Genomic DNA, 16863 nt, shown 5'->3' on the forward strand with positions numbered 1-16863 from the left:
AAATAAAAATTGATCAGCTTTCTCTTCCCTCTCTTATCAAATATAATCATTTTATCCATCTTAACAGTAATTTTAACTCTTCTTCAGTCTTCCTCTTTACTTTGTGTTTAATTTTTTGTCTTTAGCTTTTTTTAACTTCCTTTGCTCTCTCTTACCTTGTGACATTATTCTTACAATATTATACCATATTTATTTAGTCATCTTTCATTATCTTCCCTTCCCAATTTCTCTATACATCTTTAGGATCTAAGTTAGCTAAGAAATTATTTTCACATACACACTGGCCTCTTTAGAAAACTCCCATTTAACTGTTTATTGGGCACTTGAAATACACACAATGCATTTCTAGTTTCTGGGAAAGATAAAAGAGTAAATAAGATATAAAACTTGCTTTACCTGTATATTCCAAGTTTGTCTAGAAAAAAAATAATGACATGGCTAATATGGAAATATGTTTTACATGACTTCACATGTATAATCTGTATAAAATTGCTTGCCTTTAAAAGAGGTGGTAGAAGAAGGGAGGGAGACAATTTGGAACTCAGAATTTAAAAAAGAATGTTAAAAATTATTTTACATATAATTAAATAAAACAAATTTTTTAAAAATGTAAATGGGGGCAGCTAGGTGGCACAGTGGATAAAGCACCAGCCCTGGATTCAGGAGGACCTGAATTCAAATGTGACCTCAGACACTTGACACCTACTTGCTGTGTGACCCTGGGCAAGTCACTTTACCCTGTTTGCCCCTTCAAAAAACAAAAACAAAAATAATGTAAATGGGAAAATGTATTTTCTATTTTTTTTCTTTTCTGAAGACCAATGGCACAAAGTTAAAGCTACTAAAAGCAATTATAATTATTGTAACAATTAAAACTATGCAAGGGGGCAGATAGGTGGCACAGTGGATAAAACACCAACGCTGGATTCAGGAGTACCTGAGTTCAAATCCGGCCTCAGACACTTGACACTTACTAGCTGTGTGACCCTGAGCAAGTCACTTAACCCCCATTGCTCAACAAAAAACAAAAACAAAACAAAACAAAAAAAACAACTACGCAAAAGTAGAATTTTTCCTTGAGTGGTAGTGGATTAGATTACATTAGATAAAGAATTAATTAAGAATTCAGGATGGATCTGCACTGGTTCCCCCTTCATTTGATATTTTCAAATAAAGGCTTTATGGTCATTTTTTTCCAGGCACAGTTACTGATAGATATGCACTGACATCCCTTTTAGCTCAGAAATTGTGTAGTTTTGTTGAAAAAAAAAAGAACTATGCTAGTCAATTACTTTACTTATTATTGTGCCTCTTTTCATAAACTGGATTATAAGTGCTAAACTTAATAAACTTATATGTCCCCAAAGAATGTTTTTCTCCTATCTAATCTATATTGTACTTTTAATTAATGTGTTAGAAACGCAGTTGCTAGCTCATTCTATAATTATAATTGGCAAAGAGTAAGAATGGAGTGACATCTTTCTATATTTATTTTAAAATGATAGAAGAACATTCAACTTTTCCAGGAAAAAGCTGAAATATGTGAGATGAATGAAAATTCTGTTCTCTAGAGAATAGTGAACTTGCAGTCATTTATAAAAGCTAGGCTGGACCTGATTACTTTCAGTTTTAGTTTTATATAAAGTGGGGAAAACAGCAGTTGCCTTCCTTAGTTCCTTAGTTAAACCAAAATAAAGAAATATTTTGCAGGTGGTGGTGGTGGTAGTGGTTGTTGTTATTGTTATGATGATGACCACTGTGATTGTATTAGCTGTTGGGACCTATGTCCCAGTGGAACATTGACTTTAAGATGCAAAATTAATGTAGGGACAGCTGGCACAACCCAGATCTTTAATCAAGAAGGTATATATCATGATCCAAGTCACGGAATAAACATTTTTTTAACCATAAACACCTGAATTCCCTAATTGTACTTTTCATTTGTCTGTCTCACTTTAATAATAATTATTTGATATCCTGTTCTATCTAGTTTTGGGTTACATCTCTCACCATCTTTCATTTCAGTGGGTTCATGTTGTTATAATTAGGGATAATTACTTAACTTCACCTGTTTTGAAATCTACCAGCTTTTTCTCTTTTGTTTCCAAATCATTTTATGATCTTCAGACCAATAACAAGAATAATAATAGCTGTCATTTATATAGTGCTTAAATTTTTCCAAGCACTTTATGTATCTTATCACACTGTATCCTCAAAACAACCATGTAAAATAGTTACATTTAGCATCCCCATTTTTTTTTTTTGGTGAGGCAATTGGGGTTAAGTGACTTGCCTAGGGTCACACAGCTAGTAAGTGTTAAGTGTCTGAGGTCAGATTTGAACTCAGGTTCAAATCAGGTCCTGACTTCAGGCCCGGTGCTCTATCCACTGCGCCACCTAGCTGCCTCCCTAGTATCCCCATTTTTACAGAGAAGGAAACTGAGGCTGAGAGCATAAGTGATTTGCTTATTTAGCCTTATAATATGGTCACATGGTGCCTTTGACAGGATTTCAACTCATATCTTGCTGACCACAAGTCCCACACTCTATATACTGTGACTCTTAGCTGCTTCTAGGCTACTAGAACATCTTGCATGGAAAAATAAAAAAAGCTGTTGGCTATGAAAGACAATGAAGTGTAAAAGAAAAATGTTTGAACTAGAGTTAAGATTGGATTTCAAGTCTGTATTAGATGTTTACTAACTATGTGAACATGAGCAAATTATTTAAGCCTCAGTTCCCTCATCTGTAAATGGAGGTGGGAATAGTTTCACTACCTATTTCACAGGGTTTAAATAATAGTGATTATATAGTGACTTAAGTTTGCAAAGTGCTTAATAAATAGAATCTCATTTTATCTTTACCAAAACCCTGAAACATAGGTGCTACTGTGGAAATTGGCTGACAGGGGATAAGAGACTTGTTCAGTGTTCCACAACTACTGAATGGGGGTTTATTTGAACTCAGGCCTTCCTAACTAGTAGTCTAGTATTCCATCTACTATCCCACTTAGTTAACACTTTAAACAGTTTGAGGAATATTCTTTGTACAATTGAAAGTACTGTATAAATTGGACTTAATAACTCCTATAAGGCAGGAAAGACTTGGTAATGTTATTTGTAAAGATGACTTCCCCTTGTGTGTTTAGTGCATGTAGATAATTTAGTGCTAATTTAGATAATTAGGATTTAGATTTATTGAAAGGCATCTTCTGCATTTTTCCTAGTGCTTTACCTTGACTAATTATTGTTTGTTGTTGTAGTTTTTCTACTTAATAATGTCTAACTCTTATAAGGTATAGTTGACAGAAGTTCTATTTAGCCTTATAATATGGTCAGGCTTTGGGATCTTACAAATTTCTATTTAAGGTAAGTTAACTAAAGGCAGCTAGGTGGTTCAGTAGACAGAACACTGGGCCTGGAGTCAGGAAGATCTGCTTTCAAATCCAGCTACAGACATTCGCTAGTGGTGTAACCATAGGCAAGTCACTTAATCTCTGCTTTAAATTACTGGAGAAGGAAATGGCAAAACATTCCAGTATCTGTGTCAAGAACACACCCCCCCCACCAGCACCTCCTGACAATATTGGTATGCTTTGGACATGACTGAACGACTGAACAATACTCTGCCTGGACTAAAACAAATACAATTTTTTTTTTTCCACTTGGGATAAAGTAATATGTTCCTTTACCTCTTGTCATTAAAGCAAGCAAATGTAATGGTGCAAACTCTTCAAATTTATATTTCTTTCCAAATGGATACTATAATTACATTGATGTCTGATTTGTCCTTACAATAAATTCAGTGACTTATATATGATTGATAAGCTGTTTTGCTTAGACAGCTAGGTGGTGCAGTGCATAGAATGCTGGGCCTTGAGTAAGGAAGTTTTGTTGTTGTTCTGTCATATTTGATTCTTTGTGGCCCCATTTGGGATTTTCTTGGCAAAGATACTAGAGTAGGTTATCATTCCTTTCTCTAGGTCCTATTATAGATATGGAAACTGAAACAGAGTTAAGTGACTTGCCTGAGGTCACATGGCTAGTAAGTGTCTGAGGCCAGATTTGAACTCACAGAGATGAAGCTTCCTGACTTTAGGCCAAGCACTCTATGCACTGAACCACCTAACTGAACAAGGAGGATTTGAGTTCAATTACATTCTCAAAGACCTATTAGATGTATGACCTTGGGCAAGTCTCTTAACCTTTGTCTCAATGTCCTTATCTGTAATATGGAGGTAATAAAAGTACCTACCTTGCAAGATTGTTTTGAAGATCAATGAAATAATATTTGTAAAATACTTAGTAGAGTGCCTGGCACATAGTAGGTCTTATATGTGTTTATTCACTTTACCCCCTTCTTACCCTTCCTAAATTCAAACCCAGTACTCAATCCACTACATAATTCTGCATTTCAGAATATATAGTGTATATAACAATGTACATAAATTAAAAAAAAACACCTGTGGTGAAGTAAAATAATAAATATTAGTTTTATAATGCCAAAATTTAAGGACGTATCCCTCTTATCTCTTATTGAATGATAAACTGATTTAGATAGTGTATTTGTAAAAGTATCTGCACAGGTATTTAATGGGTAATATCTTTTGAGTCAAAACAATGCATCTTAACACATTAAAAAAAGACATCCATAATCCTAAGGAATTTAACATAAAATGTGGCACCCATGAAATACATTAAAGGAGAATCTGATTAAATATGGTAAACGGAATACCCAATGTAACATAATCACTTAAGGTATTAAATGAAGAATCATATAAGACGAAGGTCATGCATTGAGATATTCTCCACAGCCCACAATTTCATTATCTGCAAAATGCTAATAGCAATAATATCTGCCTCACAAGGTTGTTTTAAGCATCAAATGAGATAATGTCTATGACATTTTTACAAACCTTAAATTGATATGTAAATATCATCTATTGTTCTTTTGTACTTGCTTTCCTCACCTACCATTACTTCATAGAAGTCTTCCTATGACTTTTTTTTCCATAGCCATGCCTCTTTGCTATTTTGTTGTTTATCATTTTTTGTCAGATATGTTTTTTGTGACCCCCCCCTTTTGGGGAATTTTCTTGGCAGAGATACTGGAGTGGTTTGCCATTTCCTTGACCTCCTTTTTTTTTTTTTTTTTTTTTTTTTTGCTGGGCAATGGGGGTTAAGTGACTTGCCCAGGGTCACACAGCTAGTAAGTGTCAAGTGTCTGAGGCCGGATTTGAACTCAGGTACTCCTGAATCCAAGGCCGATGCTTTATCCACTGTGCCACCTAGCTGCCCCTGACCTCCTTTTTTATAGATGAGCAAACTGAGGCAAACAGGGTTAAGTGACTTGCCTAGGGTCACATAGTACTAAGTATATAAGACTAAATTTGAACTCAGGTCTTCCTGTCTCCAAACCCAGCACTCTATCCACTCTGTCACCTCTCTCTACATCTCTCCTTAATCCACAGTAATATTCTTCTTCTTCCATATAATTTAATTTGTTCAGTCATTCCCCAGGCAGTGGGCAAGTGTTGTGTCAGGGAGAGTAGGAATTGGAATAAGGGTCCCTCAGAGTTTACTTCCATGAGCTCCATCTTTAATTTAGATCTTTGGAGTTCACTTATCTCTGCCAGTCAAAAAGCATTTATTAAGCACATACAATGTTCCAGGTACTGTGATCAGTCCTATTGTTATTGTTCTTGTTTTTCCTTCATTCTTGGAGAGGACCATGACATCAGGGTGATGTAATTGAGGGTGGGCTGTACAAGGTCACCAACCTCACTCTCTCCTCCACAGCCACCTGAGACCAGTGGCAAGATATAACATCAGGATGACTGGAAATGGACCCAGATGGGTTTTTTGTTTGTTTGTTTTAAAAGGCAATTGGGGTTAAGTGACTTGCCCAGGATCACACAGCTTATAAAGGTCTGAGGTGAGATTTCAACTCAGGTCCTCCCAACTTTAGGGCCAGTGCTCTATCCACTCTGTCACCTAGCTGCCCTAGGGATACAAAGAAAGGCAAAAGACAGCTTTTGCCCTTGAAGAATTCACAGTCTAATGTAAAATAGCTGTAAAATTATGCACTTGGATAGATCAACTGTAAGGATTATTTTTGTTCCAAATTCAATAATACAAAATAAATGGTATTATGTTTTATTGGCTTATGTTGCATGCTGATAGTTCCTGGCCCTTTCCTTTGAGACCTCTGACCTTGAACTGAAAAGAGAACTCAGTTTAAAAAAAAAAAAGAGGGGCAGCTAGTTGGCGCAGTGGATAGAGCACCGGCCCTGGAGTCAGGAGTACCTGAGTTCAAATCTGGCCTCAGACACTTAACACTTACTAGCTGTGTGACCCTAGGCAAGTCACTTAACCCCAATTGCCTCACTAAAAAAAAAAAAAAAAAAGAGAGATGTTTTGAGAGATCACATTCTTTCTGAATGCGGTTGTAATACATTTACATATTGCCCAGCATACAGGAGAATTACACAGGATCTTTCACAAAATATAGTGATTTTTTTTTTGCCAGTAATTTATGTTTATTTTATTTTGTTGGACATAATCCTCCTCTACCATTTCAGAGATATGCAGTCTCCTTTTCAATAAGACTAACAGAACAATCCTCTACTTGTCTCAACCCATCTCAACTATAGGATCAAACCAGTATATATCCGCTATTCTTATCAGAGTCTAGGAATATATCCATCCTAGCTGCTATCTCATTAGGACTGACATTCCTCTTGCCTAGTAGAGAATACCATTTCTGTGTCTCTTTGATCTCTTCAAGTTTGATTCTTGAAATTGTTCAGGGGATATGTCTCTTATTTATTTAAGGGTGCTAGAATTTAGTCTACTTTTACATAGTGTAGAGGCAAACAAGATCCTGGCAGCATTGAGGGTAGACTGTGAAATGTGTGCCTTTTTCTTCTTGCCTTGAATTTTGTGGAGATTAAAAGTTACATATGAAAAAAAGGAAAGGAAAAAAGAAAAAAAACCCTCCAAACTTCAACTGTCTTTTGATTCAGGACCCATGACAATTATCTCCATAATCAACTTAATTGGTCACATCTCTTTGAACAAAAGCAAAAACATTGGTTAATTAAATTGTAGAAATGTGTTCATGACTTGGCTTCAGCATATTAATATTACCTTTTATTGAATTAAGATTGAAATTATGACAGTATAACCCAGGATTTTACTATTGTGTTCATGCACCAAAACAATTGACTTAACAAGGCAAGACATTGGTAAATCTATATTGACAAATGATTATAAAGTGAGGTGGTTAAACATTCAATAATTTTGAACATGATATTTTTACAATGATTTAAGGGAGCATGTTTAACTCTATGTTATTTAGACATAAGTTATTTGTTTAAATGATTATAGTACAGAATGATCTTTTTGGAAAAAATTGACAGTTCTAAAAGACATTTTCGACATTTTCATATGATAAACATGTTCACACACATATACACATGTACATACACATATATACATTTTCTTTCTTTCTTTCTTTCTTCCTTTCTGTCTTTCTGTCTTTCTTTCATCTATCTATCAACTTTGATGCATTCTCAGATCACCTAAGATGCAAATGCAAAAGTAAGAGATGCCGGGAATCTACTTATCAGAGAATTCTACATTCACCTACCATAGGGATCCTTAAACTTTTTCCACTCATGACCCTTTTTTACCCAAGAAATTTTTATGCAACCCCAGGTATATAGGTATATAAATTAGGTATACATAACCTTTCATTGTCACCAAATTTTGGCGACCCCCCACATTCAGTTACATATTCCATGGGTCAAGATCCACAGTTAAAGAAGCTAGGCCCTGCCATATGAGTGGGAATAGTATTTTCTATTAGTTGTATAGCAGGAATAGACTTCATCTTTTAAATGAATGACTAGAACAGTCTTCCTCTCTTTCTGGCTGTGTCCAGGGGATTGAAGGTGCTCTTTAACCATAGTAAAGGCATCATGAACTGAGCTGGGTGTGGAGAAGGCTTACCTCAGCCTTCTTCTTTAAGCGTGATCTCAGAGAATCCTGTTTCTATTTCATTTGTCCCTTTTATATTTAGGTTCAGGTGATAGAGTCTCCAGACCTTGGTGGACAAACCAGAGCAACATTGGGAGATAAGATTCCAAGCCAGAGATTCCTGCCAGCCCAGCAGGAAGCATGAGAAGCCAGAGTACCCAGGCTTAGCCGTTTCAGCTTTAACACTTGGTGAGACCATGCTATATAGACCCTGAGTAAAATTCTGAAGCTAATCTCCCTCTCTTCCCCATAGACTGAGGTGGTGTGGGAAGTATTATACTCTATATGTTGGGGTGAAGGTGGGAGGGTATATATTCATTGTTGGTGTATCTTTGAAGTAAATATTCCTTTCTATAATCTAATTTTACCATTAAATGGTTAAATAGAATTTGGGTGCAAGGGACCCTTAAATTACGGGATCACAGTCAACATGGGCTGGACCCAATGTCAGAGAGATAGGAAAACCCCTAAATACTTTTATGGATACTTGAAGATCCTAGGGGAGGGATGAAATGTGACATATCTGGACCTCAGGTAATGGGGCTCAGAGTAATCATGATTACATTTATGAACACTTAATTACCCTCTGTATTGGTGGAACATTTGTTTTAGTGATACTATATGGTTATGATTTGTGAAAAACTACGGTCTTGGAGGAAATAAATATGAGGGTCAACTAAAGGCCTACAGACAGGTCTGTAGTGCTCATGCATATTGCAAGATACTACAAATCAAGAATTAGTAAGGAGAAATAACATTAAGGATATCATCAAATTAATCTATGACTGGAAATAGACCAATCATGTAGCACAATGAAAAAAAATTCAAAAAATGTAATATGACCCTCATTCTAAAGTCAAGGTCTCCTGGAAAAAGTAGTTTTTAAAAGTATGTTAGGAGCAGCTAGATGGCACAGTGGATAAAGTATCGGCCCTGGATTCAGGAGCACCTGAATTCAAATCCAGCGTTAGACACTTAACATTTACTAGCTGTGTGACCCTGGGCAAGTCACTTAACCCCTATTGCCCTGCAAAAAAAAAAAAAAAAAGTATGTTAGTATGTCTGTGTTTTTTCCCTGGTCACATTACATCTGGACTATTGTATCCAGGTCTGGGCACCATATTATAAGAAGAAGAACCATTGAAATTCTAGAATATATATATATATATATATATATATATATATATATATGAGGGCATCAGAATGGTAAAGGTCCTTAAGTCTATAACACAAAAAGACTGATTCAAAGTACTAGAGCTATTTAGCCTGGAAAAGAGAAGGTTTAAGTGGGACATAATAACTGTTTTCAAGTACCTTGCCTTTGTTAATTATTCCCTAATTATCCTGAACATAGTTTGTTTTGTATATATTTGCTTTCATGTTATCTCCCCCATTAGGATGTAAATTCCTTGATGGCAGGGACTTTCTTTTGCCTCTTTTTGTATCCCAGATCTTAGGAAAGTTTCTGGCATAAGTAGGTATTTAAATGTTTACTGGTTAATTGATTGAAGTACAGTACTTGAATTAATCAACAAGTAATTTAAAAATATATACTTTATTCTGGACACCATGATAGGGGCTGAACATATAATTCTAAGAATGAAATATTCCCTAATCATAAGGAGCTTTCAAAAGAGGGGGGAAATAACATGTACATATTGATAAAAATAAATGCCAATAAACCTAAATAATTAAATACCAGATTCTTTGAGAGGTGAGTAATAGGGAATTTTTGAAGGGCTGTCATTGGTAGAAAGGATTAGATTTGTTCAGTTTGTCCATAGAGGACAGAACTAGAAGAAATGGGTAGAGGTTTATAAAGAAGTGAAATTTGGCTTGATAGCTATAAAAGTTCATTGAAAATTAGAGGTCTCTAGAAGTAAAATAGACTGCCTGGGGAGATCATGAGTCTAATTTCTTTAGAGGTCTTTCAGCAGAGGCTCCATTGTATTTGCCATGAATGAAATATAAAGTATTCTTATTCACCTATCAGTAAAGTAGGCATCAAGGAGAACTAGCATCTCAGGTGTGAGGGCTTGCTGAGTCCTTTTCAAGGCTGCTCATCCACCTTTGGTGTTCATCTGATTCATCCAGCTCTTAACTATGGCTCCAAGAAGCTGTGGCATGCAAAGAAGCCATTCCATGGTAAACCATCTAGGCAGATGGACTAAACCAGGTTGACTGTTACCAACAGGCCTGAAACCCTTGGGTGAGTTAGGGTGAGTTAGGGGGTGTCTATCCCCCCCCAAAAAAGCCATGAATGTGGCTGAAGCAGACACTGTGAAGTTCTTAGAGCTTGGTCAGATATCAAAAATACCAAGGTCATCCACTGTATCCTGGATCCTCTCATCTTGACTTTTGCCTTGCCACTGGAATTTGGGACTCTGGAAAGAGAAAGTGAGTCTTATGACTTTGTGCAACTCTGCATCGCAAATCCAATTCATGAGCAAGTCAAGACATTACCCCATGATATCATCTGTACTCTTCAAAAATGGAGGACAAACAATAACAGTGTGAGGATGTAACATCACCCAAATGAAGGTCATTTGCTTTTTATACGAACTTATCTATCATCTATCAATAAATTATCCATTCATCTTTCTATCTTTACTTTTCTATTTTTATTTCCATAATTTGACATCCTAAACATAATGCATTTTTGAATTTTTAAAGAATGTCCAAATTAATGTTTTGGTTTTTCAGTTCTTTTTCAATCATGATTGTCTCTTTGGGGTATTCTTTGCAAAGATACTATAGTGGGTTGCCATTTCCTTCTCTAGCTCATTTGACAGATGAGGAAACTGAGGTTAGCAGGGTTAAGTGACTTGCCTAGGGTTGCACAGTTAGTAAATGTCTTAAGCCAGATTTGAACTAAAGAAGAGGAGTCTTTCTGACTCCAGACACAATACTCTATCCACTACCATATACCATATTAATAGTATATAACAAAAATTATGAAATTTTAAAAATAAGGCAGCAGAGACGGTATACTGGTAGTTGTTTAGTGATATGAGTTATGCTAAGATCCCCAAGATCCAAATGTTTTCCCTAGTGATCTTCCAAGTTATTTGAAAACTAAAGAATTAAGGTCATATTTTTAGGTTAATTCATTGAAAGCTTTCATTAAGATGTCATTATATCAACTTGCATAGTAAGGCATTATAAGAAATTAACATCAGAGTAAGAAAGCCATGAACAAATTGGAGTGTGGGAAAAAGCAGAGGAGTGCTGAGAAAACAGTATGAGAATACTATCTTCTCAAAGGAAATGGGTTGAGAGAGTAGAAGAGGGGTAAGGGAACAGAGGAACAGAGAAGCAACACAAGCTTTTTAAAAAAATCCAATTTACAGTTTGGTTTAAGGTTATTCTTGACTAAAAGAAATATGCTAAAAGTCTCAGAAAGCTTATTTCTGGAAACAATATCTATATCTATATCTACATCTATATCGATCTATCGTCAATCTATATAAAAGTTTGGCAAAGAAGAAATGGATGAAAGGAAATAGCACTTGAACTTAGCAGTCTTTCTTCTTAGTAATCCTGGTGCCAAGATTCATCTTGACAGAATAGCACAGGGAATGTGGCACTAGTGATTTATCCACTAACTTTGTAGTGTATAAAAATAGGATTTCAGTCTACAAAGCTGTCTGTCAATCTGATATTTTTAAGTGAGCACAAAATTCACTTCAAATATGTTCAAATTATAACATCTATTCAAGTCCTTAATTATAGCCATAGACTTTTGCATAAACACAAAATTTTGATTGGCATGATAGCTTAATTAGAAGGCTAACTATAAAAAGTATACAGATGTATTTTACTCTTTCTGAAACTATTATTTTTGTTATAAAATTATACTTTCATTTCAGTCTAACAAATTGGTATTAAATGCCTTTTCATTTTTAAGTCCTTTTATTTCTATAAAATCATCTTCATATTATAAAAAATATAAGAACATGGATTATGTTATCATTAAATGAATGTGCTTATTATCATTTACATTTTCCTAAAATAGGTTTTAATTAGTAGATAAATCTCTTTCTAATTTGATATTCAGGAGTAACTTTTATACTGCATCTAAAATGAATGAATGACAATAAAGCAAGTATTTTGAAAGAAAAAGAAGATTTTTGATATCTATCTATGGAGTAAATTTAAAATAAATTTTCAGGGTCCAATGATTGTTTCTATAAATTTTCCCTTTTTGTTTCAATATTTCTTCAAGAACCTTTTGATATAGGGGAAAGAGAACTGGATTTAAAGTCCAGAGCCTGGGATTTGAATCCCGTCTATAACCCTTATTACATGACTCACTTTTGGAAAGCTAATTAACCTCTTTGATTCCCAATTTCTTCATTTATAAAAAAGGGAAGTAATAAATGTACTACACATTTCAGAGAGGAGTCATTATGAGAACAGTGGTTCATAATTATGAACCAAGAAGCAGAGGTTAGGACAGACTACATTCCAGGCATAGAGAATAATTTGTCTGAAGGCATAGAAAGAGGGGCTGGAATATTGTGTATAAGAAATAGTAAGAGTGACAGTTTGGCTGAAACAGTTTGGTCCAAAGCTGGTGAGAATCAGAAATAATATGGTTGAGTTATGAGCTGCAGTCAAGCCATCCCCTAGATCTTGTCCATCCCCTACCAAAAGTGTGCCATTAGGTGGGGGCAACCAAGGTGCTAGAGGATTTCCTCACTTTGCTCTGACATTACAAGGTTATTTGAGGATCACTCACTACCCAACTGTATCTTCCTCTTGCCATATGACCAGACCATCTTTTCTTCCTCTTGTATGGTTCCTTAATGCCATCTTTTGCTCAAATTTCTCTTCATTTTAATGTTAGCTATATGTTATAACTTGCTCACATATGCAATACACATTTCTTTTGTGTGTTCTGTGTTTATTTATTATTGAACAATGAACAATGTTCAACCATATCTGCCTACCTACTTACCTATCAATCTATCTACCTATCTACCAATCTATCATCTATCAACCATCATCTATCTATCTATCAATCTAATCTATCATCTATGTCTGTCTGTCTCTTTCCCTTCTTAACTATCTACCTGCTTATATTCCTATCTACCTATATATCATTATCTACTTATCTTTTATCATCCATGTATACACACAATACTGTCATTTTTTATGATGTAGTGTTAGTTCATTATAATTCTGCACCATTTTTTATTACCCAAGGAATGAAGACCTATAATTAAATTTTTGTATATATTGGGTCTTTTATTTTATTAATACCTCCTTGAGTTATATGTATAGTAGCAGGATATTTGGATTGAAAGCTGTAGGCAGGGGCAGCTAGGTGGTACAGTGGATAGAGCACCAACCCTGGAGTCAGGAGTACCTGAGTTCAAATCCAGCCTCAGACATTTAACACTTACTAGCTGTGTGACCCTGGGCAAGTCACTTAACCCCAATTGCCTCACTAAAAAAAAAAAAAAAGAAAGAAAAAGAAAGGTGTAGGCAATCAGTCTTATTTTAGCATAATTCTGAATTACTTTTCAGAATTATTAGTATAATTGAAACACAGTTCCACTAACAATGTATTAATATGCCAATTTTTTGGCAGCCCATTCAACACTGATTATTTCCATCATTTGTTATCTTTGTGAATTTTCTGGGTGTAAAGCCAAAAATCTTTATTTTTATTATCTCAGATTTTGAATAATCTTTCAATGTTTGTTAACAGTTTAAAATTCTTGGGGAAACTGTTCCTCTTTTTAAAAAAGCATTTATTGAAAGGGTATTGGCTCTTAATTTTATGTTTTTCTGATATGTATATATATATATACACATATTATATGTAATATAAAATTATAAATATTGAGCCATTTTTTCTTCTTTTCCTTCTCTTTCTTGGTTTTAGCTTCACTGACTTTATTTTTTAGCAAAATCTTCCTAGTTTCATGTAAATAATCTTATCTATCCTATTTTTTGGTGATCACTATTCTTTGCTTGAGCAACAATCACAGCCCTATCCCTTAGCTATAGTTAAGAAAGGTACCTGAGGGGCAGCTAGGTGGCGCAGTGGATAGAGCACTGGCCCTGGAGAGAGGAGTAACTGAGTTCAAATCAGGCCTCAGACACTTAACACTTAACACTTACTAGCTGTGCCACCCTGGGCAAGTCACTTAACTCCAATTGCCTCACTAAAAAAAAAAAAAAAAAAGAAGAAAGGTACCTGAAACTGTTGTATCCTTATTCCTCTTTGTTTCTTTCCTTGTTTCTTTCTCTCTCTCTCTCTCCCTCCCTCCCTCCCTCCCACTATCCCTCCCTCCATTTCTCTTTCTTCCCTTATCTATCTACCTATCTTCATCTATCTTTCATCTATCTACCTATCTATTTATCTATCATCTAACATCATCATCTACAGTGTAGTCCAAAAGTCATGAATATTTAATAATTCATTTATTTGTTGCTTTTAATTTATGATACCATAGCATCATATACAATATATATGGAAAATTAATTTATATTATTTGTAAAAAATAAAATCTCACAAATGGCAAAAAATGGGGGTGGCTAGGTTGCACAGTAGATAAAGCACTGGCCCTGGATTCAGGAGTACCTGAGTTCAAATCTGCCCTCAGACACTTAACACTTATTAGCTGTATGACCCTGAGCAAGTCACTTAACCCCCATTGTCCCGAGCAAAAAAAAAACCAAAAACAAAAACAAATGGCAAAAAATAAAGAAAAATAATTTTCAAAAAGTTGTTAAATGGGGGAAGCTAGGTGGCACAGTGGATAAAGCACGGCCTCAGATTCAGGAGGACCTGAGTTCATATCCAGCCTCAGACACTTGACACTAACTGGCTGTGTGACCCTGGGCAAGTCACTTAACCACCATTGCCCTGCAAAAAACAAACAAACAAAAAAGGTGTTAAAGGATCAGACTACTTAGTGACTTTTGGCCCATCCTGTATCTCTCTCTCTCTCTCATCTACTTTTATTTTTTCTCAATCATAATTTATTGGTAATAATGGTCTTTAGTCTGCATCCTTTGCTTCATTTCTCCCTATTTTAGATGTAATTACCATATTTATCTCAAAAAAGGTGCTTGGTATATTATTTCATTTCCAAATTTTTATGAATAATTTATGTGACAGATATTAATTCTTAAACATTTGATAGAAGTTACTACTAAAGGCTTCTAAAAATCTTTTCTTTTTCTTTCTTTATCCTTTGTTCTTACCTTTATGATTTATTTAATCCCACCTCCTCTCCCCCCGATTGAATTAAGACCTTTATTTCTCTTAATTCGGTATTTTATAATTTGATGGGAAATTCTTCCTTTAAATAGATTGGTTTTATTAGTGCATAAATATGTATGATATGTTCTTATATGTATAATATGTTCTTCTCTATTTTATAATTTCACTTTATTTTAGTAGTTTGATTTTCTGCTTTTAAGAAATCATGCTAGGGGGCAGCTAGGTGGCGCAGTAGATAGAGCACCGGCCCTGGAATCAGGAGTACCTGAGTTCAAAATCCGGCCTCAGACACTTAACACTTACTAGCTGTGTGACCCTGGGCAAGTCACTTAACCCCAATTGCCTCACTAAAATAAAAATTAAAAAAAAAAAAAAAAAGAAATCATGTTAGGGGCAGCTAGGTGGTACAGGGGATAGATAGAGCATTGGCCCTAGAGTCAGGAGTACCTGAATTCAAATCTGGCCTGAGACACTTGACACTTACTAGCTGTGTGACCCTGGGCAAGTCAAGTAACCCCAGTTGCCTCACCAAAAAAAAAAAAAAAAGAAAGAAAGAAATCATGCTATGTATTTGTGTATGTGTGTGTGTATATATATGTATATATACATACATACACATATATATAATTTCCTATAGCATGATTATTTTTAGTTTTATAATTAATTTTTATTTTAAAAAGTTTCTAGTTGGTTGATCAGTTCTTTTTCTATTTTATCAATTAACATTTTAAAATGTATAATTTCCCTCTGAGTCCTATTTTTGTTGTACCCTAGAAATTTTAATATATGTTACTGTTACCATTCACAGGAATCTAATAAATGATTATTGACTTAATAATTTGCTAGGTGGTACAGTGGATAGAATACCTGGTCTGGAATCAGGAAGACCTGAGTAAAATTTGGCTTCAGACACTTAGCCATATGACCCTAGGCGAGCCACTTAATCTCTTTTGCCTCAGTTCCCTTATCTATCGATTAATAGCATCCATCTTTCAAGGTTGTTTTAAATATCAAAATGAAATAATTTAATAAGGAATGTCATCATCATCATTGTTGTTGTTGTTGTCTTCATCTTCTACTACTACTACTACTACTACTACTACTACTACTACTACTACTACTACTACTACCACTACCACTAATACTACTACTAGACCTTGTCATTATTCAAGGTGCCAATATTTAGTCTTCATTTAGGTCTTTTATTTTTATTTGCTTTATATTGTAATTTTTGTGTTTGCTGTATTATTTTTTCTAAGCAAGTTACTTTTTATTTCTGCTTTTTGAAATTTTAACACTTATTTTTAGTTTTAATGGGCCCTAGCACATGACAAAGGAAATTGGGGTTAAATGACTTGCCATGGGTTCAGACAGTGAGTATCTGAGGCTGGATTTGAACTCAGATCCTCCTGACTACAGGGCCAGTGCTCTATCCACAGAGTCAACTAGCTGACCTGACACAGTTTTTTAAAGGTTTGATATTGTATTGGGAAATATGTATATTATTTAACATTCCCATTCAGAAGATGATTTAACTTCATTTTACAAATACCTCAGGAATAATAATATTCTTCCCAGTCATTT

Source organism: Dromiciops gliroides, chromosome 4, assembly GCF_019393635.1.
Source record: "Dromiciops gliroides isolate mDroGli1 chromosome 4, mDroGli1.pri, whole genome shotgun sequence".
Taxonomy (NCBI): Eukaryota; Metazoa; Chordata; class Mammalia; order Microbiotheria; family Microbiotheriidae; genus Dromiciops; species Dromiciops gliroides.